This window comes from Ochlerotatus camptorhynchus, unplaced genomic scaffold (assembly GCF_037179485.1).
Source record: "Ochlerotatus camptorhynchus isolate MF236.1 unplaced genomic scaffold, CSIRO-AGI_Acam_v1.1 ptg000141l, whole genome shotgun sequence".
Taxonomy (NCBI): domain Eukaryota; kingdom Metazoa; phylum Arthropoda; class Insecta; order Diptera; family Culicidae; genus Ochlerotatus; species Ochlerotatus camptorhynchus.
In genome coordinates, this window is record NW_027040631.1 from 4,543,130 (window position 1) to 4,569,640 (window position 26,511).

At 40.7% G+C, this 26,511-nt stretch overlaps 1 protein-coding gene across 1 annotated transcript in view; it reads left to right on the forward strand.

The window, feature by feature from the left end:
- The first annotated feature begins 4,328 nt into the window (after positions 1–4,328).
- The window catches only part of LOC135700721 (protein artichoke), a 102,478-nt gene continuing 80,295 nt past the window's right edge, over positions 4,329–26,511 (forward strand). The window contains exon 1 of the mRNA XM_065221326.1: positions 4,329–5,887. The gene's annotated coding sequence lies outside the window, so the exon portion shown is untranslated. The remainder of the gene's footprint in view (positions 5,888–26,511) is intronic.

The window sequence follows — 26,511 nt, forward strand, 5'->3', positions numbered from 1 at the left end:
TGAAAGCATAATTGCTGATTGTGACGCACTGAAAGCAATAATGACAGATTGTATGTGTTAAACACATACTTAACGACCTCTTCGTGTAACTTACAAGTACTAATTATCATTATAAAATCTAATGATTTCATAATTCTGAAAAACATTTATTTTTATAGCAAATTAGTGGAAGTAACCCTGTCGTCAAGGATGTGACGAATGGTTCCGTTTTCATGCCACAACTGCAAATCGCTTACCAAATCATGGCCTTCTTCGCGAACTTGTCGGCAAACACGAACTTGAATCTTCACGGCACATCCTCACATCCAGTTGCGATGTAAAACATTTGACCGGGAAGCTGCTTAAAATCGAGTTTGACGTATGGTTCGTCATCGATCAAAGTGCAGCCCTTGTGTTTCGTCAAAGCACGGTCGTACAAGAGCCTTGCACGCTTTTTGACCACGGAATTCTGCTTCATGTGCCGATTCGGATGTCTACGGGCTTTGTACAACTTGTTTCCTTCCCTGGAAAGGATGTTCCGCACCGTTTGAAAGTTGGCATTGCACCTTCTGGCCACATCTCGGATCGAAAGACGTAGCTGACGATCCCTGGTTCCAGTTTTTTTTTCATAAGGCCGCTGATTCCTTTCCACACGCAGGGTTTCCTTGTCGGTCTCGAGCACTCGACAAACTGTTGTTTTCGGCATCTTCAGCACTTTAGCCAGCCTGGAACCGGACCACTCCGGATTTTCCAGGTGTTTGTGCACAATATTTTTTCTTCTTTCGAGTTCCATTTGACGTTATTTCTGAACGCGATCGACTACTCTGATCAAGCTTGCTCCAGTTGTTCTCTACAGAAGTGTAAACAAACCTCTATCAAAGATTTTCGATTCCCAACACTTGAGGCGTGCTAGCGGCGCGCGAGGGCCATACCAATTTACTTTTAGTCAGCCTTTAGAGGCAAAACGGGCCGGATCCGTCGGTTTCTGTGACGGTTCTGGCCCGTTTTGCTTTTAATGAAACAGTCAATTTCATTTATGCAATAAACGTTATTGTGTCATAAAAATAATCCTAAACAATATCAATAAAGGAATTACTCGTGCATTAACTTCAAGATCAAATAAAACTGAATAGTCTCATAGATGGTATTTATGATTCAAAACAAATCATAGTTATGTGTGAGATACACAAGCATTCATGTTGTGTTATACGTTATATAAATTTTCAAACATTGGCGTTGATGGCGACTCTCAGAGTCGGACTCTGTAGCTATTTAAGGCCCAAACGCAATGTGGACGGAAGCGGAACGGAAACGGAAAGTTTGACAGTTGTCACAAATGACATCAAGAAGCCTAACCGATGTCGATTTGGTTCTAACTAGTTTTCAATCCGACAAGTAGGCTTCCTCGGATCGGGCTTTTCCGCTGCCGCTGCCGTTCCGCTTCCGCTGTCATTGCGCTTGGGCCTTTACTCCTATGGTAAAATCCATAAGCAAACCTCAGACTGTGCGTGAAACATGGCGGACTTCGTACTATCAACAATCAATACGAAACTAACGATTTTAAATTGGCTCACCACTTTAGTAGCCTATTGGTCCCAAGAAAACAATTAACGTACCCTATTCTAGTTGAAATTCTATTACTACACTATGTTTGTTTTGATTCGCTATGAAAGTTGGACAGATAACATCAGGGGTGTGTGGATTTTTGCAGAACATGCAGGGGTGAGTGAAATAGCTTGGGACTGCTTGGGACCGTTGTTCTGGTACTGAGTGAGCCAAAAATAATAATGATTTTCTTCGGAACCCAGTGGTCTTAGAGTTACCTCTATGGTACTATCCTTTCACTCCACCGAAAAATCCAATAAGATTTGTAAATTGAAAATGTAAATTTTTTCTAGAAGAGACGATTTTTCCACGGTGCCGTCAACGCCAATAGGCAAAACAATAATGTGTGAACCAAATTGAATTTTTGAGTGTACCCATTTAAGGTATAGTCGCTATATTAGGAATATAGCGACTATAATTTAAGGTATCGGACTATTCGTTTCTGCTCGGGGTCTATATGTCAAAGACGAATCACCCCTCGGCGAAATTATAGCAAGCGTAAAAAGTTGGATGAGATCGAGATGATAGAAGAGATCATTGATTATATCTTAATTGGGTTTTGAAAACGCATGAAAATCGACGGACGGCTGAAGCGAGATAATAATGCTCCACGTCAGAAACACGCAAATTAAATTACTGACACCTGATTCAACCAATTCTACGCCGATGTTTTCAATTAAAGCTTTTGTTCAAATGCCCGGTTCCTTCTCATCCTGTACTGAATAGGATATAAAGCACTAATTTAATTCCGTACAAAAGCAGCAATCGGAACTGCGTGGACAGGAAATAGTAAGGTCGACCTAGGAGCTGGGGTTGCAAACTTCGACCGTTATAGAGGTACAAATGTAGCGATGATTAAACGGAATCACGATAACATCATCATCATCATCATCATCATCATCATCAACAGCAACAATAACGAGCTCGGTGACACGAATGTGTATACGCTTGGCCTGCTGCGTTGCGTTGTCCCTGTCCAGCCAGCACCTACTTGGACCAAGCCAAACCGGAGGAAGGAAGAGTGTTTTATCAGATCGAATCGAATGCGGGTGTGAATGTGGACGTGGACGACGTCTTCGCTCTCTTTGACACTCTTCTTATCGTGCTTGCAAGCCCGAGGGCGCGAAGGGTGGGGTGATAAATTATATAATTAATTGCTTTATTATCATCAATTATAGATGAATTATTTAATCGGGGGTCTTACTGGTTTCGCACACTCGCAGAATAGCCGTCCCGTCGGTATGCTCTTGTTTCGCCTTTTAAAGACTAGGATGAGCTCACATGAAAACAGCAGAGTGCTGCATTGTTTCAGAAGCACCACAGCAACAGGGTGCTATAGCTTCGCAAGAATCCCTATAATTACAAGCAAAGCAGCCCACCCAAATGCGACATAAACTCCACCATAAGCTACTGTCGTTCGCACCGTAAACAACCCCTTTCTGGATGGCATAAAGCATGAAAATAACTGCGAAAAAGGTCATGGCCAACTGGTGTGGCCGGTCTCCGATTATGGATCGGATCACGGTCAGTACACTCCTAATCATCCCCCAGCGGAGAGACTATGGCAATCCATCCATCCACCCACCTACCCACGTATTTATGCATGAGAACATAAAAGCGTCACCGGAAAAGCGAACCGACCGGAAAGGGACACGCTTTCTTTTTTTCTGCTCCTCTTGGGTACTGTCTATCGACTTCCAAAATCCAAAGTGGTCGGTTGGCGGGCGGATGGGCGGGTTAATGCTGCTCTGCAGCTCACACAAGTGGGTATCCGGTGTTCGATTTTCATCGTGCTGCTTCTCTGCTATTCAGCAGGCCGCTTTATTCGAACATCGAAATCAGATGTTCTTGCCGAGCTGCAATAGCAGCGAGCTTCAATGTTATTGTTGTTGTCTAGTTGAAGGCGATTTCGGTGCCGCGGTGCAGTGCGCAAGCTCCGGGTTGGCGTCTTTTGGGGGTGTTTGAATTAACAGTGTACCCGAAGAGAGAGAGGGAGAGGGAGAGAATGACGTTTCGTTCGGTTGCTCTCTCCGAGAGCGTGAGATCGGGAGCGGAAAAATTCAAATGAGCGCGACGGGCGGGCGGGCGAACAGCTGAGTAGCGGACGGTCGCTGGGTGATGATGGGTGGTGGGTGTTTTGAGAGCATGGATTGCTTCGATCCGAAGAGCATTAATTTGTAATGTGGATGTTTATTTTTCTCGTTCGCTTCCGTTTATTTTGATACAATAGCATAGAAACAGCAGCGCATGCTGCGAGAGATGAGCGGATGGTGGTGGATGGTGGTAGCATGTAGCGAATCATAACATTGACGGCTAATCGAGAACAGTTCGGCTTGGACACAATGGTCTCGATATGATTTCATGTGTTGAAAAATAAAATTAATCGATATTTTGTTTTGATTGTATCGACATTTGTTTTGACAGTTGATTAGCCGTTTCAATAGCAACCTGTAAACATGGCCTACTATGATGGTAATATCCGTCAAACTTTAACGCTAAGAACAACCGTGATTCTCGCTTGCACGCTCTCGCTCACCGCGTGATCTTCTCACGTGTGTTGCCTGGCTCCGCCGTTGATGCTCTTTACCGCTGCTGCGAGGGATAGGAATCTGTACCGTTTTTCTCCGGGACCGAACCGGAGGAGGATGCGACACGATTCCGACGATGCTAGGAGGCAGCAGCAGCAGCAGCATCTGATGGTCGGTCGTCGTGCGTGGAGCCAGTTTTTCACTTGCCCTCGTCCGGTACGGTCGCTAACCGTGATTCCGTCGTGACTCGTGGTGCCTCGTCTTCGAGTGTGAATCCCTTTCCCGTGAGCAAGCAGAGGCGTTAGGAAAGGTGTTGTCTTAAAATATCATTATTAGAAGTTGGTCCAGCGCTCTCATCGCCTGCATGTATGCAAAGGATAATCACCACCCCCTGGTTTCGATTTGAGTGCCATCGATTCGTGACCTGAAGGCACGGATTATCGCTCGGCGAGGTGTTTGACGTTCGATTTTTCCTCGGATGCTCTGATGCCGCGTAGCGAGTGTGAGAAGATAATGCGAAAATATCGATTCGTAATGGTGTCACTCGTGCGATTCGTACCGTTCTCGTGCTAAATGAACGCGAACCTCCTCCCGATCGGTGACGACTGCTACGACGACGGGGGAACCATGGGAAGAAGAATTGCATAAATTACATAACTTTTCTACCCAAAAACCGGCGAATGGTTCGAATAGTGGTAGGTTATATGTGGCATGGATTACTTTGATTGCGATCCTGGCGCGTGGGTGCGGGAGAGACTCGCCAACCAGCCAACTGGGTTCGAGGTCGAGCAATTGAAGCTCCTCTTCTCGTGTCGTTGCTCGTTGAGTGGAAGATAATTGCTTCTAAGTGAGTTGTAAATTGAACAAAAGCGTTCCAAAAAGTCGACTCAATTTAAGGGAACTGGCGGCTCGGCGATGGTGGAACTGACATGGAAGTGAGTCCACTTTGACTGACACCGGAAAAATTCCATTAGTGATCCACTTAAGACATCGAAGAAAACAAAACAACAACGGTACCAGGGCTTAAGAGAACTGGGTGTGCGGGTGATTGATGGATCGATGACCCTCCCCGCCTCCTATTGTCGATCATTGGTTAGTTAATCGTGAGCGCCAAAGTGAATTGATCCGGCAAGCGGAAAATTAAAGCGAAGCACGTGTTGTGCTCCCAGTAGTGCACTGTTGTTGTTGTTGTTGTTGTCGTTGAAGGAATCCCAGCAGGCGGCGGTGGAGAGTGAGATTGCGAGTGCAGCTGTGAGAAGATTAATGATTTTGATCCACGCTGTCAACGTGGTGCGTTCGTGTGTTAGGAAGCGTGGAGGAGTGTGAAGAAAATTGAAAGCAGGAAAAATCCGTGTAGTGGGAAGCGTTTATGGTAATAATGATGATGTCGGTTGCTGGAGTTGTTTGGAGCCAATAGTTGCCGCGAGGCCAAGAAGAGAAGGAAATCAAAGGGAGTGGAGTGAGAGTGTAACAAAGTATAGGAAGCAGGAAAATAATACGATTATAAATTAAAGCTGCCAGCAGCTGTTTGTGTCAAGTGGAAAACTCGCGCGCTAACCTTCCGCATGCTGGCTGCATGCATGCATGAGGGAATCTGACAGATGTTATTATTGTTGTTTGGTGATGCTTCCGATGATGTCGGTGGCATGTTGCTGTTGTGCGTAAACAGCGAGGTGTAGCCCCGAAGGCAGTGTTCCGTCAAACAAGGACAGGCGCAGCAGGAGCCGAGAAACGGAGGACAGAGAACGGCAAGCGGCTCGTAATGGAAGCTTAAAGTAGGTAGCTCGTGCGAGATAATAACTTTAAACTTTATTGACTGCGGTTGTCAGGTTTAATTGAAATGAACTCATGTCAGTCGGGTTGTGCGGATGGTGGGGTGGTATTAATTCTAGTATAATTTTCAAATGTAATTGCAGGAGTATGTTAATGACGCAGCAGTTTACGGTCTAGGCATTAAATTTATGCTTCACATGATTCATATGATGGCTATGATAATAGCAAGTCAGTTCATCAATTCCAATGTGTCCATTTATTGGATTGTATGTACTGATTTTGGCATCACTCATGTTTGGATTGTTTAGCTTTCCACAATTATCTGATCAGGTCCTATCGGTAAATTGACCTATTATTCAATTCAATTCAATTCAATTTATTTGTCTTTGTTTTAGCAATACATGGGTTCTAATAGTGTACATCATCTAAGGATATGGAGTACCTTTCAACAATTTGATAATTCAAAACAAATATTGCTGATCTACTGAATTATTTCCATTTCACGGATCATTTCTAAGAAGAAGAAGTTCAACCGCAGCGTCAAATTTCTACGAATGAATCGAAATGATCACAGTAGGCTTTGAAATTTTGAAATACCATTTCTCTTTCCAAATCAACAAACGGACGTGTTCTGAAAGGTTGTGCAAATTGTGAACTGTGAAAAATGGAGGAATCAATTTATTTAAATGTGTCTGGAAAGGAACCGACTACGAAGTTTTGAGCAGTGAGGATTCGGAGGATAATTTGCTTGAGGTTAGCGCTTATGAGGTAATGGAATTCAGGATTGAAAAACAAGAACTGTTGCACAAATGTATCAAAATATGTACAGTCAAATTTAGCTCGTTGGGCTATGTTTGGGTGGGCTACGTTTTAGTTGGGCTCCCGTTAGTTGGGCTGTAGCCCACCTAAATCGAAGTCAAACGTCGTTTTTGACAGTGCTATTTCTTTTCCGAGGGGCTCATGTATGAACAATTTGGATAGTTGCTAAAGGATTGTGATGATAACGAAAGTCTTTCACTAAGTGGGCTACAGGTTTAGCCCAACGAGCGAAAGTTGACTGTACTATAAATGTTTTAGTGGCCATCCAAAAAACGAATGCCTAAAGTTGATCAAAAATTACTTTTTTTGTCAAAAATTTCAAGGGCCCGAGGAATAAAGACAACGTTGGAGGGATACAAATTAAAGCTGATACCACGAAGCAAGTGATTGAAAGCATGGACTGCAAGTTTTTACATTGTGAGGTCGCATCAGTACTGGCTATAATCGCATATCAGTCCCATGTGGATTTTCGTCAATTTTGGGATAACAACACTATCCACTATCAATTGGTATCTACTTTCATATTATGTGATAAAACTATGAACTTTGATCATGAAAATATGAAAACAACATCGAGTCAGTTTGTCCCATCAAGCAAAGTAATCGCATATCAGTCCTATCCTGAAATTCAATCGTCCATAGCTCAAGTTAAAGTTCTGCTTTTCGAATTGCCATATTTTTCGCTGATATAATAGAACATGCAAGCTTCATTGTGACAGATTTTAACTTGAAAAAAATATGAATAAATTTACTATGATTTTTCAAATATTTACTTGAGAATTGCACTTCGTAACTTCGACTGCCATTTTCTCAATGACTACTTTTTCGTTATTTTTCACCCTCACTGATCAACTAAAAAGTTCTTCGTGGGTAGTGGGATCGTTAACTAACCGTCATTGTTTACAGGTATATTAATATTATTTTTAAGAGTTCTGAAATGCTGAAGCATTTCCTGTATTAAAAGCAATCTCTACCCGTAACTTCATCACAATGATGGGCAAAGCTTAAATCTAAGCTGTTCGAACCTATTAGTTGTGATCGCTCTGGAGCTCATTCAAATGTCCTGCTGACTGATACCATCATAAAATTAAAGGCAGGTAGGATCTCGGATGGGATCAATTGGTCGATATGGGTCGATTCAGGTTGTTTGAAAATCTATGTGGTTAGGCCATTTGTGATGCTCCTCCTCTGGGTATTATTAAATTATTCAGGCCCAATTAGGTCATAGTTCTTAAATTTCGCAGAAACGATTTGAAATCGGTGCTGCATTATTTCATCAATATCACGTGACAACTGACGTGCTACCTTGATTCTCACTGACGAAACCCCAATAGGCCTTTTTAATGCACGACCAACGTAGAGGGCACGACGCGAGCTCGAGAGAAAACGTCAACCAAACCGTTTGTTTACATCAGAAGAAGGATTTTTCAACGCAAATTAAAGCATTCTTCATTGAACATCTTGCCAATTTCCATCAGTAATTGTCTTATTTTACGTTTTTCTACACATATGAACTGATTTGCATCTAAACTGTTCAAACACAAGAAATCCGGAAGATAATAACCACTAAGACACTATTGGAATTTTGCATTTTTCCCAACAAAATATTCCTGAACACTAACAGAATCCTTGCAAAAATTATACAGAATTAAATTTTTCAACTATAGATCAAGTTTTCGAGCATCTCAGAAGAATCAATTTATCAGGAAAAGTGAAAAAGTGTTCCGCTTCCAATGTCTCACGGCAAAAATTTCTGCTCGCAACACTCTTTTTGACGGTCTCATATTCACCACCAGAGGTTGAATCGATCGCTTAGTTTCTATTAAAAAGGCGTATTGAAATGCTGACTGACAAAATATGATGCGACACGATGTGCGTTGCTTTGCTTCACCAATACACTTTGACAGACAAAGTAGTCCGGTAAATTGTTTGCTACTGGTTTTTTATTGAGCAACATGTTTTTCCTCATCATTTCGGTTGTCGTTTTGTTGTGTAGTGGATATTTAACGTCGAAAACAGTGGTTCCGGGTATCCTCTTCATTAAAGGAAGGATCATCCAAGATGATGCACTTCAATCATATCAAAATTCTCAAGTAATTTTTATGGCCACAGAAGTAAACAAATGCAGTTAAAGCCGCGTAATGTCAGTTCATGCACTGTATTAATGATAATTGTGTCCTTTTTGGCACAATACACCATACACCATATTTTGACACGATTGTAGTGCATCCACTTTGATGTGATATCAAAATTATTTGTTTGTTGTAAGCGAAAGAGTGCTGCAGGATCACCGGCTATGAATATTATTGTGTCATTGATCCCAAAGTGCAGTTGCGCATATTTCCAGATTCTAGGAATTTGTTGCGACACTGCCGGATGAAACATTCAACGGCTGCGGGAGGAAATGTTTTTTTTTTTTAATGGAATCCCTGTCAAAAAGTTGCGAATCATTACTAAGCCTCTCGTTGCTGCCGACAACTGCACATACGTGCATATTTTCAGCACATCGAATAATTAATGAAACGTGTTGCAACACAAAACAACGCACGGTTGAACTGCTTTGAATGGGAAGGTAAAAAATAATGCTCGTTGGATCAACCAAATGCTGTGAATATCCAGATTTCACAGATTGAGCAATCCTTGCTAGGTTCTGCATCACGGCATGGATTCCACGTTCCAACAATCAATTCTCAGTATGAACTCAACGAGGAAAAAAAGGACCATAATCCTGATAAAATAAAACGATAACTGAATAATAACCAGTCCGACAATACTCATTTTTCCAGGATTTAAAGACTATCGTTAACTACGTCAAAGCAACATACATGGACTTTGTTCATGTGGGAGCTCTTTATTATTATTAGTATTATTATAATCCTCCTATTCTAATCACCAAAGTATTTTGATTGCCAATTGGTGATTAGTATCAATTACGCATCGAAAAGCGCTTTAATTCTCTATTGTATTTTTTTTTCTGTTTTCAATAACAAAATTTCAACTAAAACAATGCATAAGGGCCTATTTGCATTGATCGATTCACTTCCTCGACTTTCTCTTTCGTAATAAATTGGCTACAAAAACGCCTCTGGCTGTGTTTGTCTTGTTAATTGCTAGATAATTGCTTCATCGATCAAACCGTTTGTCGAAAATAGCCTGAAACAATTTTACATAGCCGTGGCGATCCAAAGGGTTATTTCCAATCGATTCGTGTATTTGGATTTTAATTTCATCTATAAATGACAAAGTTACAAGCGTTCAAAACCTAACACTATTTCGTCACACATTTTTTTGATTTGTACCTCAGTCAGTATGGTCCACAAAGACGTAGTTCTACGTCAAAAACCACGATAATATACAGCCATTCCATAACAAAATGATATGTCAGAATGTCGTAAAAATTGGTAGTTTTGTTCTTTATCGCAAAATATTAGACCCGATTTTTTTTTGTCATTAGGGTAACCAAAAACATTTTTTTTTAAATGATTTAAAAAAAAAATCATAACTTTTGAATCAAATCAATAGAAGCGCATGGTCTAGTCACATAGGGGTATTGAGCAAAAACCCAAAACATGAAAACTTCAACAAATATAACTCAAGAACAAACAAAAAATGCATCGCTGATTTCGTAGATGTTGTGTAAAACAGCCTCAATTTTCAAGGAAAAACATAAAAACATATTGCGCCCTCTGTCTACAAACCACGAAAACGATAAAAAAAAAAAAAACAAATACAATCAATGTTTCTATCCAAAATCCTAATTTTTAAAATATTAGTATATAGGGTTAACTACCCCATTTCCAGGCTATTAGGCACAACCCGCACTTAGTCTTTCTTAATCTAGCGTAGTTTAGCACCAAACGGAATGTTATTATTACTGATGGCTTCTAAATTTATTTACCTTTCCGTACGTAAGGTAAGATTTGATAAAAAGAAACAAATTGTTGAGGTATTGTTAAAAGTCTAACACTGCTTCTTGACGCCAAACTCGGCCTACGGATTCTAAACTAGGCCTAACACATTGAAACGCCATTGAAACGCCAATGAATTCACTTAGGCCTATCGGATGAAGATGAAGATAAAGATAACGATTGATTCGGTCGGAGCGTTTCAGTTGTTTTTGAGAATATTGAGTGCAAAAATTCATATCACGCGTTCTTATTGACTTCGTTCGGTAGCGTTAGTATCGTATCAAAAGCATAATTTACCGTTTAACGCCGAAATCATGGACTTATTTGATGTTTTCTGCTTGATAGGCCTAAAATGAGCGCTTATGTCGAAGTTGTTATCCACCATATATAGCATTTATAATTACCATTCATTCGATATTTTGATCTTTGAAATCGGCCCAGCGGTTCATGAATTTTTATCTTTAAAAAAAAGTCATTTTTGAAAAAAATAAAAACGGTTTTTGAAAATGGTCACCCTAATGACAATAAAAAGATAAGGGTGTAATATTTTGCAATAAGGAACAATCCCAACGGCTAGTTCACTTTTACCTACTTTTGACTAGTTTCTCTCCTTTTCTCCTTCTAATGTTGTCAAAAACGGAGGAGCAAAACCACCCAACCCCCTGTTATAAGTAAAGTGTGGGAACTTAACGTTGAGTGTAATCATATTTCCTTAATTTTGGGTACAACTAACTTACTTTTGGGTAGAAAGCTAGTGGAAAATTCGATACGAATTACTCACAAGTAAATGAAAATTACTTTGACCCATTTTACCTACTTTTGGCTTCCTGCACTATAGTGCCGAGATGAGTGAAAATAACTTACTTTTGGTTACTTTTTTCTTGCCGTACAAATTTATGCACTGACAGTGACAATTTTCAACACTATTTGAAAGTGTAATAATCAGTCGTCACCGAAGCAAAAGACCGTAAGAATTCCATAAGAACCACTTATGAATTTAAGTCATAAGAAATCGATATAAATTTCATTGATTTGCGTTATGAAAATTAATGTCAAAAAAATAATAAAACGGAGCAGAATACGGAGGACTCGTCTTTCAACGCTAGGGGAAATAAAACGATAAATGGCGTACATCACGGTAGACAGAAAACATCCATAAGTCACGCTCGTGAAAATCATATGCGTTGTCTATTTCCCTCAGTGTACACAGCAGTCTTGTAAGCGGTCACCGTAGTTGACGCATTTTTTGTGATAATCGACTGCCTTTGCTTCCGACACTTGCAAAACAAGCTATCATAGTACAGTACTAAACTAAAATGTCATTTGACAGTGTCTGTCATACGACACTGTCGCCCAAGACCGTCACGAATGTATGTATTTTAGTTTTTCATATAACAAGAGCTGCTGATGTTGTGCTTGTGTTTATTCTGAAAATAGCATGCCATTTATGATCAGAGATGGTTTGATTTACACCAAATTAAGGAATTATAACGAAATCACACATTGTCATATGATAGTTATTTGATAATTGTCATTTTGCAAAAACATTATCCTACCGTTTGTGTTGTGTAAGAGAGACGACGGTAGAGCATGAGAGTACGAATGCATACAGATTGTCAGGCACGAAAACGAAGCGAGTGTAGTAAACAAATGTCAACCGTTTCAACCCTTGCTCGAAAGAGTAGCGTACACTAATGCTTATGAATAGGGGAACGTGGGGCTACACGCGGCTTCAAAGGAAATGATCGATTTTCACTAAATTTTAATCAAAAATGTACATTCTATTTAAGCGCATTCATTAGTCTTAACTAGAGATGGGCGATCCGCTCCCGAGCTGTTATAAAGACCCGATTCACTAAAGTGAGCTGATGACCCGCGGTACTATTTTTTAGAAACCGCAGCTCATCAGCACACTGTTATCACAAATCTAAACCATTCAATCCATCACTTACAGCGGAATTTTCCAAAAAAGCACGCATTGCTCCTTTACGCATTGAACAGTCACCGCGTAAACCGAGATGCGCTTATCAGTTCAGCTCCGGATCCGAATCATCGGCTCGAATCATTCACTGGCGTTTGTTTATTTGTTTATTTTTATATTGAACAATTCAACTGGCAATTATTGTCTAAATGAATAAAACTTAAACTAAATAGTTACGGTCAACGGTACGGAAAAGGCCAAGTAACCGATGACGAAACACGTCAGCTTTATAAAAGAAGTTGTTGAATTGCCGGCTCATTTCTCGAATTGGCTCGTGTTGTGTATAATTTCGGCACCGTGGTTCCAAAAACAGAAAGTCGCGTTGACGAAGAGGCCTCTCAGGGGCATACATGTTTAGCTGAGCCAGCAGTGTTGGACAAGTCAATGTCAATGGGCAGCTTTCCAGCGAACATAGCTTGAGCGACCGTCCGTCTCACCTCTAATGGTTCGATTCCCAGGAGACGGCAACGCTCCTCGTACGGTGGCAAGTTTGTTGGGTCACGGCAGTTGAGGAAACGAAGAGCATATCTCACAAACTTGCATTGAACGGATTCAATTCCAGTGATCCAGCTAGCATGGAAAGGGCATCAAACAACTAAATTTGACTCCAATAAGGATCGCACAAGTGAGCAGTAGAGTGAACTGAGGCATAGCGGGTCACGGAACTCGGCGGCAATTTTGAAAATAATGGAGATGATATCATTGTAGTGGATTCTGAAAGTGAGTCTACAGTCCAAGGTAACGCCGAGATCCTTTATGTGCTCTACACGAGCAAGACAGTGTCCGTAGAGAACATAGTCAAACATGATTGGTTCGATTTTTCGGTGATAGGAAATAATGTTACACTTTTCTATGCTTAGACTCATCAAATTTCTTGAGCACCAGTCAGCAAAAATACCTAACATATTCTGGGGATCCCAACAGTCCGAGAGAAATAACTTTAACTTTGTAGATTTTCGTATCGTCTGCATAGAAAATAGTGGCGGTCCTAGGTTACTGCCTTGCGGAACTCCCGAGTTGTTTGAGAAAACATCCGATTCCGACAGCTCTTTGAATCTTTTTTCTCTCGATTCTTCACGATTCAGCTCCGGATCTGGATCTGAGCTGATGATCTGGAGCTGAAGTCGAGAATAGTGGGAGCAATTGTGCTGGAGCATCACGCGCGGGGCGAGATTTTGCGAATGTACGAAATCATATCATCACGTGGGACATAGGTGTAGCTCTCTCGTATACATTTTTTTACTTTTACTGATATGTTGTTGGCACATTTTGGTTTACAGTTGTTCAGTAGCTCTATTGGTTTATGGACACTAAAACCCCTATTTCTTTTCTGATTTTGAATTTGTGCCAAAATTTCTATAATTTAAAGGTGAGCTAAAGAGCTGTCCGAAAGAGTCGACTCCCTTTAATGAGCTGGAGGGGTCTGATCCGCTCAGCCAGATGAGCTATTTTTCCCACCTCTAGTCTTAACAATATTCTTGATGTTAATTTGATATACATTCATCACCGAGAAAACGATTGTACAAAAAATCTTCTCAAAACAGCGTTTTTTTTTATTTTTCGCTGGGTAATATGTGCCACTAGCAAAGCCAATATGCGCGCCTCGTAAGTGTTATGCTTTTAACAGATGTTCGAACGAAACCTCAGACCATTCAAATAGAAACATCGGAATCGCTTTTTCGAATGATAGCTGCAACAGGATGACGGTTGTTTTGTAATCAGATGATGATCCTCTCGAATACAAGATGCGAACGGCCCTCAGTTGAAATACGTAATGCTCTCTGTAGAATTATTGTCATCTTAAATTGAAATACATACGGTATCGGTTCAACCCCAAAAAGGTTGATGTAAATAATTCAATGGATCGTCATTTGTAGATCTAAATATGGCTCAGATTCATTTGCCGTGTATGAGTAAACTAGTAAGTAAGTAACTCAAAATTGAGTAGAATTTGACATTAAATTGCAAAAAAAATTGGGTTACTCCAAGGGCTAAGTCACTCAGCACAGTGTGCCGAAAGAAGATTCGGCACACCTTCGGCGCAATCTCGTAGGCATTGGATTGTTCATTAAATAAAATGGGAGCACTGCTTGACAGCTGTCGTTGAAATTGTTCGCAACATTACATGCTGTTTGACTGTAGACTTAAGTAAAAGAGTAGTTTTATTTTCGAATATATACGAGATGAAATAAATGGTTTTCGATTTTTGTAACATAAAAAAAAATTAGTTAATTAGGTTGGAAGGAAGGAGGATCCCAAGCTAAGACGTTCGGTTTTGCCATCGGGTTGGAGTTCCGGGAGAATTCGATCGTAGTACCTCAATCAGTGAAATTCGATTTAAAAATTGTAAGTTAATTTGAGACTTATTGAGACTCACCCTAGTGGCTCAACCAAGACTCCCGGATAACTAGCTCAGTAGCATGAGACCCCTGAACTGTAACACAGGGCCGGCATGCTACTGGGTAACTCGGAGGGGCTACGTGGAACAAAGTGTGCAGAAACTGTGGGATTTCTATAGTGATGGTGAAATTAATTGAAAGCTAAAGTGTGGGTGGAAAAAGTCTAGACATTTATTAGAATGGTATTATGGTGCGGATGGTTTTATTGGGCCATTGTGGGGTGTGTTCTATGGGTTTCTGCTTCTGTGGTACGTACCGGCGGTGTTTGCTGAACGATGGCGAGCACTCACGGGTGGTGATTGTGTTGAGGCCGATGTTGTTTGACCGCAATGGCGGATCGGTGGTTTCAACTGGGCTGGAAAATGGCGCCTGGTGACTGGAGCTGTGGTCACGACAATGGTGGATCGGAGGCTTGTGTTTGAGCGTTGCGATGGTGGTTCGCAACCAGGGAATGTAGCGATCCCTGTGCAGCTACCGAAGTAGCCTTTTCTGTTGGCAACGGAGTCTCCCTTCGTTGGAAAATTTCAGCTGACCGTGACAAGAAATCCTTGGTCGAGCCGAGAAGGGTCTTCCTCCTTAACCATTAGGACTTCCGAGTCCGAGGATGCTCTCTTTTCTGGCAATTACAAGTGGAAGATCCTTGAGTTTTAGACCAAGACAGTCGAAACTGACTTGGTCAAAACGTGCCAATCGTGAGGATATCCGTGGAACAAATAAAAAAAAGTCCTGAACGGAACAGAAGAAGGTCGTTCACTGCACTTTGAGGTACTTTGTTCGGTTCACTATAGTATTGACTCCACTCACGTCTTGTACACATGAACGCCGGTTTACTACTGGCTACCCTGAGGAACTCCTGCTCTAACAGGTAGTCGATTAGATTTGGAATTTTGATAATTTACCTACAGAGTTCTGTCAGTTAAATAATTTTGAACTAATTTCATAATATAAAGTGGAAAATTAAACTTTTCAATTTAGCAATCAAACCTTCATGCCAAACACTGTCGAATGCTTTTTCTATGTCTAGAAGAGCAACTCCAGTTGAGTGGCCTTCAGATTTGATTGAACGAATTAAATTGGTAACTCTTAAGAGTTGATGAGTAGTTGAATGCCCATGTCGAAATCCAAACTGCTCATCTGCAAAAATTGTGTTCGTATTGGTGTGAAGCATCATTCTATTTAAAATCATTCTTTCAAAAAGTTTACTTATTGAAGAAAGCAAACTTATTGGACGGTAGCTAGAAGCTTCAGCTGGATTTTTATCCGGCTTCAAAATTGGAACAACTTTTGCATTTTTCCATTTATCAGGAAAGTATGCCAAATGGAAACATTTGTTAAATAATTTTACGAAGAAAGACAAGGTACTCTCTAGGAGTTTTGAGTTGATGAGGATATAGAAAATTCCATCATCACCTGGAGCTTTCATATTATGAAACTTTTTAGTTATAGACCTTACTTCGTCCAAATCAGTCCCCCAGGAATCATCAAAAATATTTTCCCGAGAGAAAATATTCAGATAATCCCGAGCAACCTGATTCTCAATAGGACTAGTAAGACTCAAACTGAAATTATGGGAACTCTCGAATTGCTTAGCAAGTTTCTGAGCTTTTTCCAAATTTGTGATCAAATTTTTACCACCTTCTTTAAGCGCTGAGGCTTTTGAGGTTTTTTAATTTTTTTTGTTTTTCGGGTCTAATTTAGAAACCTTATTTTCAAAAGTTTTGTTCCTCAGGGCAGAGAATCGCTTTTTAATTTGTTTTTGCAAATCCCGCCAGATAACTTTCATGGCAGGATCGCGTGTTCTTTGAAATTGTCTCCTACGGACATTTTTAAGACGGATCAAGAGCTGAAGATCATCGTCTATTATAATTGAATCGAATTTAACCTCGCATTTTGGTACTGAGGCAGCTCTTGCTTCAACTATAGAAGTAGTCAGAGATTCAAGAGCATAATTAATTTCATCTTTGGTTTGCAAAGGAATGTTTGGATCGAAGTTATATTTCATAAATGTTCGATATTGCTCCCAATCAGCTCTATGGTAATTGAAAGTAGAGCTGTTGGGATTACAAATTATTTCTTGGGATATTTCAAAAGTTACTGGAAGGTGATCAGAACCGAAGTCAGCATGGGTAACCAGTTGGCTACAAAGTTGACATGAATCAGTTAAGACCAAATCAATAGTGGAGGGATTTCTTGCAGAAGAAAAGCATGTTGGGCTGTTTGGATATTGAATAGTGTAATAACCTGCAGAACAATCATCAAACAGAATATTACCATTGGAATTGCTTTGAGCATTATTCCATGAGCGGTGTTTTGCATTAAAATCACCAATAATGAAGAATTTAGACCTGTGACGGGTAAGTTTCTGAAGGTCACCCTTGAGAAAATGCTGGCCTACGCATTGGAATGGCAAATAGGCAGCTATAAACGTAAGTTGTCCAAATTTTGTTTCAACAGAAACTCCCAAAGTTTCAAAAACTTTGGTTTCAAATGAAGAAAAATTTTTATGTTTGATTCGTCTATGAATAATGATGGCAACGCCACCACAGGGTCCATCAAGACGATCATTTCTATAAATCAAGTAATTTGCGTCCTTCTTAACCTTATGGTCAGGTTTAAGGAACGTTTCAGTTATAACGGCAATATGCACGTTATGAACTCTCAAAAAGTTAAATAGCTCGTCTTCATTATCTTTAAGAGATCGAGCATTCCAATTTACAATATTTAATGCATTAAAATCCATTACTGAGTTTTAAAGTCATGACAATATTATTTGCAAATTTTACTCCAGTTTGCATAGCATCAAACATGGAGTTAGATTTAAGCATATCAGAAATCATGTCAATTAATGATTTCTGTAAAAATTCCATTTTAGGGGCAGTAATGCTTCCTAAGTCAAAATTGTCAAAATTTCCGTTAGAATTACGTTGGTTAGTATTTTGATTTCTGCAATAGTAGCATAGGTAGCTCCATTAACTCGCTGAACATTGTTAGCAGCGAGGGGAGTAGGTATAGATGAAAAATTTCAAGCAGGGGTGATATTTGTACCTACGGGTACGAATGTAGAATTTGTTCCTCGCTGACCGTTGTTAACAGCAGGGTAATTTGTACCTGGATGGAAACCTGTCGCTTAGAACAAGATTGTAGAATCGCTTTGCGAGTCTTACATTCCCAAAAATTGGATTTGTGGTTTTCACCACAATTTTAACATTTAAATTTCTTAGGATCTTCCTTCACAGGACAGTCGTCCTTTGCATGAGAGGAATCACCACAATTCAAGCATTTAGCTGGCATGTAGCAATTTTTAGTTCCGTGACCCCATCCCTGGCACTTAAGGCACTGGGTGAGGTTTTGGAAATTTCCTCCAGTCTTCCTGAAGTGTTCCCACTTCACTCGGACATAAATCATAAGGCTAGCTTTTTCTAAGGCCTTAAGGTTGCTTAGTTCACTAGACTTGAAGTGAACTAAATAAAAATCATTAGAAATCCCGTTGCGCGAATCTCCATGACGGGATTTTCATTTTGATTACTTGGAGTGGCACAACTCCAAGTAATTTTGCCAGTTCATCTTTGATCTGATCCAGGGATTCACCACTGGGCAGTCCTTTCATGACAACCTTGAACACACGTTCAGTTTTGGTGTCGTAAGTAAAAAAATTGTGCCTTTTCTCAGTAAGATACTTGAGAAGACATTTAAATCCGTCCAAGGTTTCAGCCAATACACGGCATTCACCCCGACGTCCAATTTGTAGTGAAAACTTAACTTTCACGAAGTTCAAAAGTTCCATGCGAAGAGCATGGAAATCGGAAGTGGTTATCACAATAGGTGGAATCTTTTCCTTCTTGGCATTAAACCGGGAAAGTTTACTAGAATTTTTCTTGGATGATGGATCATTCTCATCACCCGTGAGCAAGTCAAATTGATTACTCAAATTAATTTCATCAGAAGGGGGATCAAGAGTTTGCCCCTTTCTTTTGCGTTTAGGCGCCATGGCGGCAGTAAATTTTTATCCAAATCGAATTCCAAGCAGATTACTATAAGAATCTGAAGATCGAAGCTTGTAGCTCACCACCCATACATATCATCTCCTTCGCCTATTCAGTTTTTCTACCACAGTTGATCACAACACGCTTTCGATCCTGTCTCGCCCAATTAAGTTTATAAAAATATCATTTTCTATCTAATCCTACCAACACAAATTTATACATTTGTAAATTTACAGCAATTTTACCAACAATCCTAATAATCCTACTAACCCAACAGTGACACTAAAAAGACACTACAGTTTCATACACAAATTTAAACCTAGGACATTGTAACTAAACGGTTACAAATTAGGTTGAGTGGAAGTAATAACAATTCCGTGTGATTGTGCCGTGAAAAGTAGTAACTTAATTGAACAATACCGAACAACTTTTCACGGCACAATCACATTCTTATTTACCATAATCTCTAGTACAGACAATACAATTTAATACAGTTTTATTTGAATGACCCATCGATTTTATAGTGTGAGCAATTGGAATGGTTATATGCACGCTGGAACTAAACATTCACCCGCAAGAGCAATTTGCATTGCCCATTTCGTGACGGCGAAAAAGATCCGCAAGAAAGGGTTACATCCACCTCCAGAACCTCAACTACGGCAAATAATTCACCCCGTCAAATAGTCTCATCTAGTTGCTTAATTTCTCTTTAAAATTTCCCCACAATAAATAGAAACAGAATATCATGCCAAATTAGTGCCGCCCCATCAAAATATCCCAAACGTAATTAGCGAGACGGTGGCCCATTCGCCATTATGGCTAATAAATTTTATCACCGCAGAGTCACCCCAAATTACCTCCATTCATGCTATCCTTGAGCTTGAACTGTACCGATTGAAGCGCCCAACTCCGGCTCACGTCCACCATGAAACCACATCACACACGGACAGTCCATTAGCCTGATACCCATTAAACAGTAGGAAAGGCATAGTTTTACCTCGCATTCCCCCCCTCCATGCTCGCAATCCGGGATTAACATTAGTTAATTAATTTCATACATCTGAGAGCAAACCCCCTCAGTGAGTGACCATTCCCAGCGGGCCAAAGGTGCCGGGAGGTCAACCTCGTGGTAACACGATGCGTGCAGAATTTTTATGACACCCCCGCAGCTGGTCCAGTGTCAAGCGGTATTTTCCCAATGGGAGGTGTGTTTTGCGAATCGCAGTATGTCACGTCTTCGCGCGGATGGGGAACGATTTAAATTGACCGCCTCCTGTGTCTAGGCGCCGTTTAATCGTCAATCTCTCTTAACGGGAAACCCAATTGTTTTCGAAAAAAAGAAGAAATAAACGTTGTGCCCAGTGAGTAGGCGTTGAAATGAACCGCAAATTCCACAACAAAGGGAATGGTAAACGTGACGTTCTGAAACGGCCTTTGATGGCATTCCGTCCGGTGTGGCAGCCAGCAGTCGTACCATCTGCTCGCATTTTGATCGTGGGTCGTAAAAATATTTCTCTCCATAATCATTAAGCTTAATGTTTACACCAAAAAATAAGCGAAGGGAAGCGCGAGCGTTTTATAGTTTCCCTGAGGTCTGAGTCTATGTTCTCGTATGTGTGCCAACCGCCAAACGGCTTGGAAAATGCCTATAAATCGCACGCAGCAGGCGTTGGATATGGGCACCAGCGCTAAGATGGCTACTTAGATGTGGGGAGATCAGCGTTTCGATTCGGAATAAATAATCCAACCAGGGGGGGCCAACATGTGGCACAAAGTGCCACATAGAATCCGATATCTTCCGGCTCTCCAAGATGGTAATCGAGCCCTTTCGACACGACGACCGCTGGAAGACGATGGCGTGGCCTACTTCGATGCCGTCGCTGCTGGCTGTCGGTACAAAGCGAAGCGAACCCGCGGAACGACAGGCGGACGTGTTTGAAATAATTTCGTTTATTAACTCAATTTAAATTGACTGAGTGAAATTATTTACGACTGACAGGGAAGGGCGACGCACAGACATATGCTTGCTTGAAAGGAGAATCTTTGTTGCAGCGGCCGGGATTCCGTTTGCAGTCCCAGCGTATGGAACGTGCATACGCATAAATCATTCCTCGGTGTGGTCGTCGTCGTCGTCGTCTTCGGTGGTGGCGCTAGTAGCGGTAGAAGGAGGTGCCGGGCAAAGTAGTAGGCGTATGCCAAAACGAACGAGGCGAAGAGTACCTCTTGACTATTTGCATTTATCTGTAACAATATCGGCCTTCCATTATTATGCCGGTCGGCACAGGTCGGGTAGGGCACAAGAGGAAACTCCCGGTGCTTGATTCCCAGAAGGTACCGAAGAGGAAGACGTGCATACTTGGAATAATTTAGAATACTTGAGCGGATCTCGTAGTTGTTGCCGGGTCGGGCAAACGGATTCGAGAATGGAGCGAGAACGGACGTTAATTCAACTTTAATTTGAGAAATAAATTCCCCAGGTTCGGGCTGTGAATGCGCTCCGGGTTGCACACATGTGAATGCACACAGGCGCTCGCTTTTGCATCGACGGGCCCCTGTAGACGGGAGGTCTAGCCCGGATGGATGAGAAATGTGCTGCTGCTGCTGCTACAATATAGTAGTAGGCGGTCGGAATGCCGGAACGGATCAGGTGTGGGGGCGGTCACGAAGGGTAGAGCTGTTTGTGCGGTTGTACACAAACAATTTGTACGTTTCATGGGGTATAATTGGAATTTATTGAAGCCTTCCATGGAATCCATTTGGATGAAGACAACCTTTAATCCTTGCGTCGAGGAGGTTGTTTTCGAGAAATTGTTTTCGAGAAATTGATTCAAAATTCGATTGGAGTGCCCATATTAACCAGGTTATATTTGATTTGCTTTCAGTTGGAAGTAAGGTAAATAGGTTCAAACATTCTGGGGGAAAGCTTCTTGGAAATTAACTGGAAAGGCACCTGCCGTCCAGAAACTTTGATTGGGTTAGAATAGGATTTGGTGGGCGGTGGCACGTGTGTTGTAGAAGGTTGCTCGAGGAGTTCAGTTTCAGTATACTCCTTTATTATACCCACTTTCTTTTACTGGATTTTTCCTACTCTACAGTGGAGCCCCCTTCAACTACACTCTTTGGATCACTCCGCTTATTATGCATGTTCCTCTTATTTCTTCCTGTTAGCTTTAACTTGTTGAACTAAGTTTAACCAATCTGATACCTTCAGAAAGGTTTTTAGTTGAACAAAGAAGCATTTGATGAAGGGGTCGTCCGTAAATTAAACTCATTGGAACCATAGTTGAAAATTTTACCTATTCTGACTGATGATTTACGATATTAAAATACTTTACAAAATTGTAGAACTCATCATTTCCATAACCTTTACTGAAGACACACATTTGCGATTTGTTTTTCCGTCGATCCAATGTTACCGACGCCAGGGAGGCAGCTCCCACACCTGGACCCTACCTATCGACCCATCAACTCATGAACCGGGGACCAACGGCTTTACTTCCCTTCCGAAGGAAGGCGTGATCAGAGATGTTATGCTTTAGAACATCCCGGCGGCGCCTACTGGGATTGAATCCAGGCCTGCTGGGGTGAGAGGCTATCACACTTACCACAGCAAAGTTGTTCAGATGGACAAGACTTATCCTAAGGCAAAGGGTTTATTTCAGAACTAACTTACCAGTTGCTTTCCCTAACTTAACATCTTGACTAGATATAAGGTTCCCGTCTTGGGCAAAGTTGTCCATATGGACAAGACCTACATTATGGTAAAGAAGTCAGATCAGAATTCACTCACAAGGTAGCGCTAATGTGACATTCATTTTGAATTGTTGTCCTAAATTCACATATGGACTAGATATATTCTAGTGGTGCGGTCCGCCGTAGGTACTGCGATCCCGGCAGTGGCAGATGGCACGGCAACAGACCTTGGAGCACGCGCAGGAAACGATTGGCTACCGGCCCCTGATCTTCAAGATGTTGAGGTCGAGATCGGTCGACTGAAGAACAACAAAGCAACTGGTGTAGATCAACTACCAAGTGAGCTATTAAAATACGGTGGTGAAGCACTGGCTAGAGCGCTACACTGGGTAATTGCCCAGATTTGGGAGGAGGAGACTCGTCCGGGAATGAGATTTGAACTCGTGATATTTAGCGTGATGTTTACATTCAGGATTTCCCTAAATTATTGTATGATTCTCCCAGGTATTTCCTATTTCTTCCTAAGTTTCATTATAACAGATCCGGAACTCCAGAACAGTTTGGAAATTAAGTCTGCATTTATCTTCTCTCTTGAATTATTCCAAGTATTCTTCCAAAGTTTCCATGGATTTGACCATTGAATTTCATAGAAATTTCCTCAAGATTCTCCCTTGAAATTCTTCTCAAATGGCGTTGAGAGAATGTTTTGCAATTTTCTTGAGATTATCAGTGGAATTCTCATGAAACTCTCATTTGAATTTGATTTGTTTTTAGAATCTCCTGCAACACTGCTCTGAATATTTTGGAAATAATGTTCAATATTTCCTCTAAAGATCCCGTCGAATTTTTTTTGAAACTATCTTCAAACTAGTTTGAAATTCTGCAAGGGGTTTTATTTTTAATTTGGTTCAGAATTATTTTCTTTTGGAATTTCTAGCCTTCGGCTAAAAATCTCATTAATAAAGAATGGAAATATTATTGATATTCTAGTGGAACTCTTCTCAAAAATCTCTGATTGATTGATTGATTAACTGTTTAGAGATTCTCAGCCGTAGGTGATTATTAAGGGTAGTGTCAGAATTGTATCCATATCATCATTAAGTTTATTGAAGTACCTTCAGAGTTGCGTTTGAATTCTCTAGAATTCTACTCATAATCCCAATGTGGGTATCTTCAAAACTACCTTGGAACCCACCTTCAGATCTACTGACAAGTTTCTTGAAATTTTTCCCAAAAACCTTAACCATCTCAAGAGGTAAGTCACTCAGCACATTGTGCCGAAATTATATTCGGCACAGCTTGGGTACATCCATCGGCACACCTTCGGCACAATCTCGTAGGCATTGGATTGTTGTAAATAAAATGGGAGCACTGCTGAACAACTGTCATTGAAGTTTTTCACAACATTACGTGCTGTTTGACTGTATATTCAGGAACATCTAATTGAATATACCAGAGAAACTTAGACCAACAGTCCACTTATAGATCCAAATATGAAATGTAGGTTCTAGAGTTGACTCAAGAGAAAGAGGCAGTTAGTCAGACCCCATTAGTACTCTTAATTCAAATAATGCTGCAACTCACACAAAACAAACTAAAGAAGTCTATTCATCATCGTCTATAGTCGGTCTCTAACAATGCTCCCCACCGGTTCCAACTATTTCCGGCCATTTCACATCACGAAAAGCTAGGTTTCTGGTCTGCCTTTGAGGGCATTATAAAACCCTAAAACACAAGACTTTTACTATCCTATGATCACAAAATACCAAAATTTCGCACAACCGCCACTTCCCGCGTCATCCTCAATCCGATTTATCCTTGCGATTTCAAACCAAAACAATCAAGGTGTCAGAAATATCGGGTTGCCGGGATGGGTATTTTACAAACAATCGCAGCTTGCTCTACCCAAGTAACAATTTCGGTTTTATAAGGGTTCTGTAGACCATGATTTAGACTTGTAGCATGCTATAAAACCTCCATAAAACTTGCAATGTTACTTAGGTATAACCGGCACAATCGGCACACATGCGGCACACTGGCAACAAAGATGACCCAAGATTGGTGTGTGGAGTGACCTACTCCTTAAAATTCTTCAAGAGAATGAGTTGTAGAGGATTTGGCATTCTCATTAAAATTCTCCAAACAATTCATCAATGTGTGAGATTCCTAAAATTGTATCTAATCTAGATTTACGTTTTAGATTAATCTGGGATCTTGAAAGTAAGGCCAATTTCAAAATTTAACTTTTTTGAAGTTTGACATTTCAAAAATTTTACTAGAATGTAAAAAAAAAACTGTCCTAGCCTCAAATTGTGTCATGTCTAATAATCTAATATTCAAAAAATCTCTTAGTTGGGATATGGCCCGCTATTGAACACCATGTAGTAACTGCAGAAAATATTATATGAGTTTCAAAATATTATGCATCCAGCCTAACGTTTGCAGTCATTCCTGTAAATCTCCATGTCACGATTGAAATGTGCTACTCCCGTCATTACACCGTGTACTAATCTGTGCTCGCGTAGGTATGAAATCTCTCTCCCCTTTGTCTCTTTCTCCTTCCAAATACAAGCGATGCGCTCCCGTATTTCTCGATAGAACTGAAATTAGGGCGTAACAGCTTTTGAAAACAATGGCCTCTTTCGATGATTTCTAGAAAGTTAAGGCTCGCCAACGCAAATCAACATCACCATCGGATAGGGCAAGACTTCCCCTACCCGTTTGCCTGGGCGTGCCTTGAGTTCCTAGAAATCATCGAGAGAAGTCATTGTTTACAAAGGCTGTTACGCGCTAATTCCAGCTCTATCTAGATTTGAGAATAGCACCAGTCGTTTTTGCACTAAAGGGTGTATTCGTTGAAAATGGCGCACACACATAAACCGATCATCGGATTTTCGTGAAATTGTCAGGGAATGAGTTATGATTTACAAAATTTGTTTTATTTAATTTCATCACTCCACCCATCAAATTTTGGACAACCGATTTTCCCACTGTTTTTGCTGTTTTCAACTCCAGCTCTGTTTTAATAGTTTTGGGATGTTTGCGAAGTTCCATCTTCATAATGGCCCAGAATTTTTCAATTGGGCAAAGTTCCGGTGAATTAGGTGGGTTCATATCTTATGGCACAAAATTGACTCCGTTGGCTCGATACCACTCCAACACGTTTCGAGCGTAGTGGCAGGATGCTGGATCAGGCCAAAACAGAGTTGATCCTTCCTTATGAATGGCAAGAGACGCTTCTTAAGGCACTCTTCCGTGTAAATCCAACCCGGGGGCAACTTGACAACTCCAGTATATTTCAAGTGTACCCCAATAATTTGGTTCTGGTGGTTCTGTCAAACTCACAAGTTTTCAGAAGAGTTATCTGAATAGGGCGAGTGCGGAAATGATATATAATAAATTAAATGAAAGTTTTAAATTTATGTTATTGCCGCGCGCCCACCAAACCGGAAAGCGCGTGTGGTACACGTGAAGTCCAACGTCAAAATTAACATTAGCGACATAGGAAGTCTAGTGATTTTCAGTCGCATGCGCAGTCATTTTGATTTTCAGTCGTATGCACAATTCATAATCAGTTTATATTTTTTTATGTAGTCTCGTATGTCTTTGAGCAGAACAGAACCAAAAGCTTAAACATATGATTTGTAAATCGAAAATATGTGGTTAACATCGAATTAATCGGAACAAATGAGAATTGAGCGAGAATACTTTCGGTGATTTCGACTACCCAAGTAATCAAAAGTTCCGCATTCAACGATAAAACTCATTTTCAAGTTTAATAAAGTTCGGGTAAAGTTCTGACAGAACTTTCAAGTTCCATAAAGTTCAATTAAAGTTCCGACA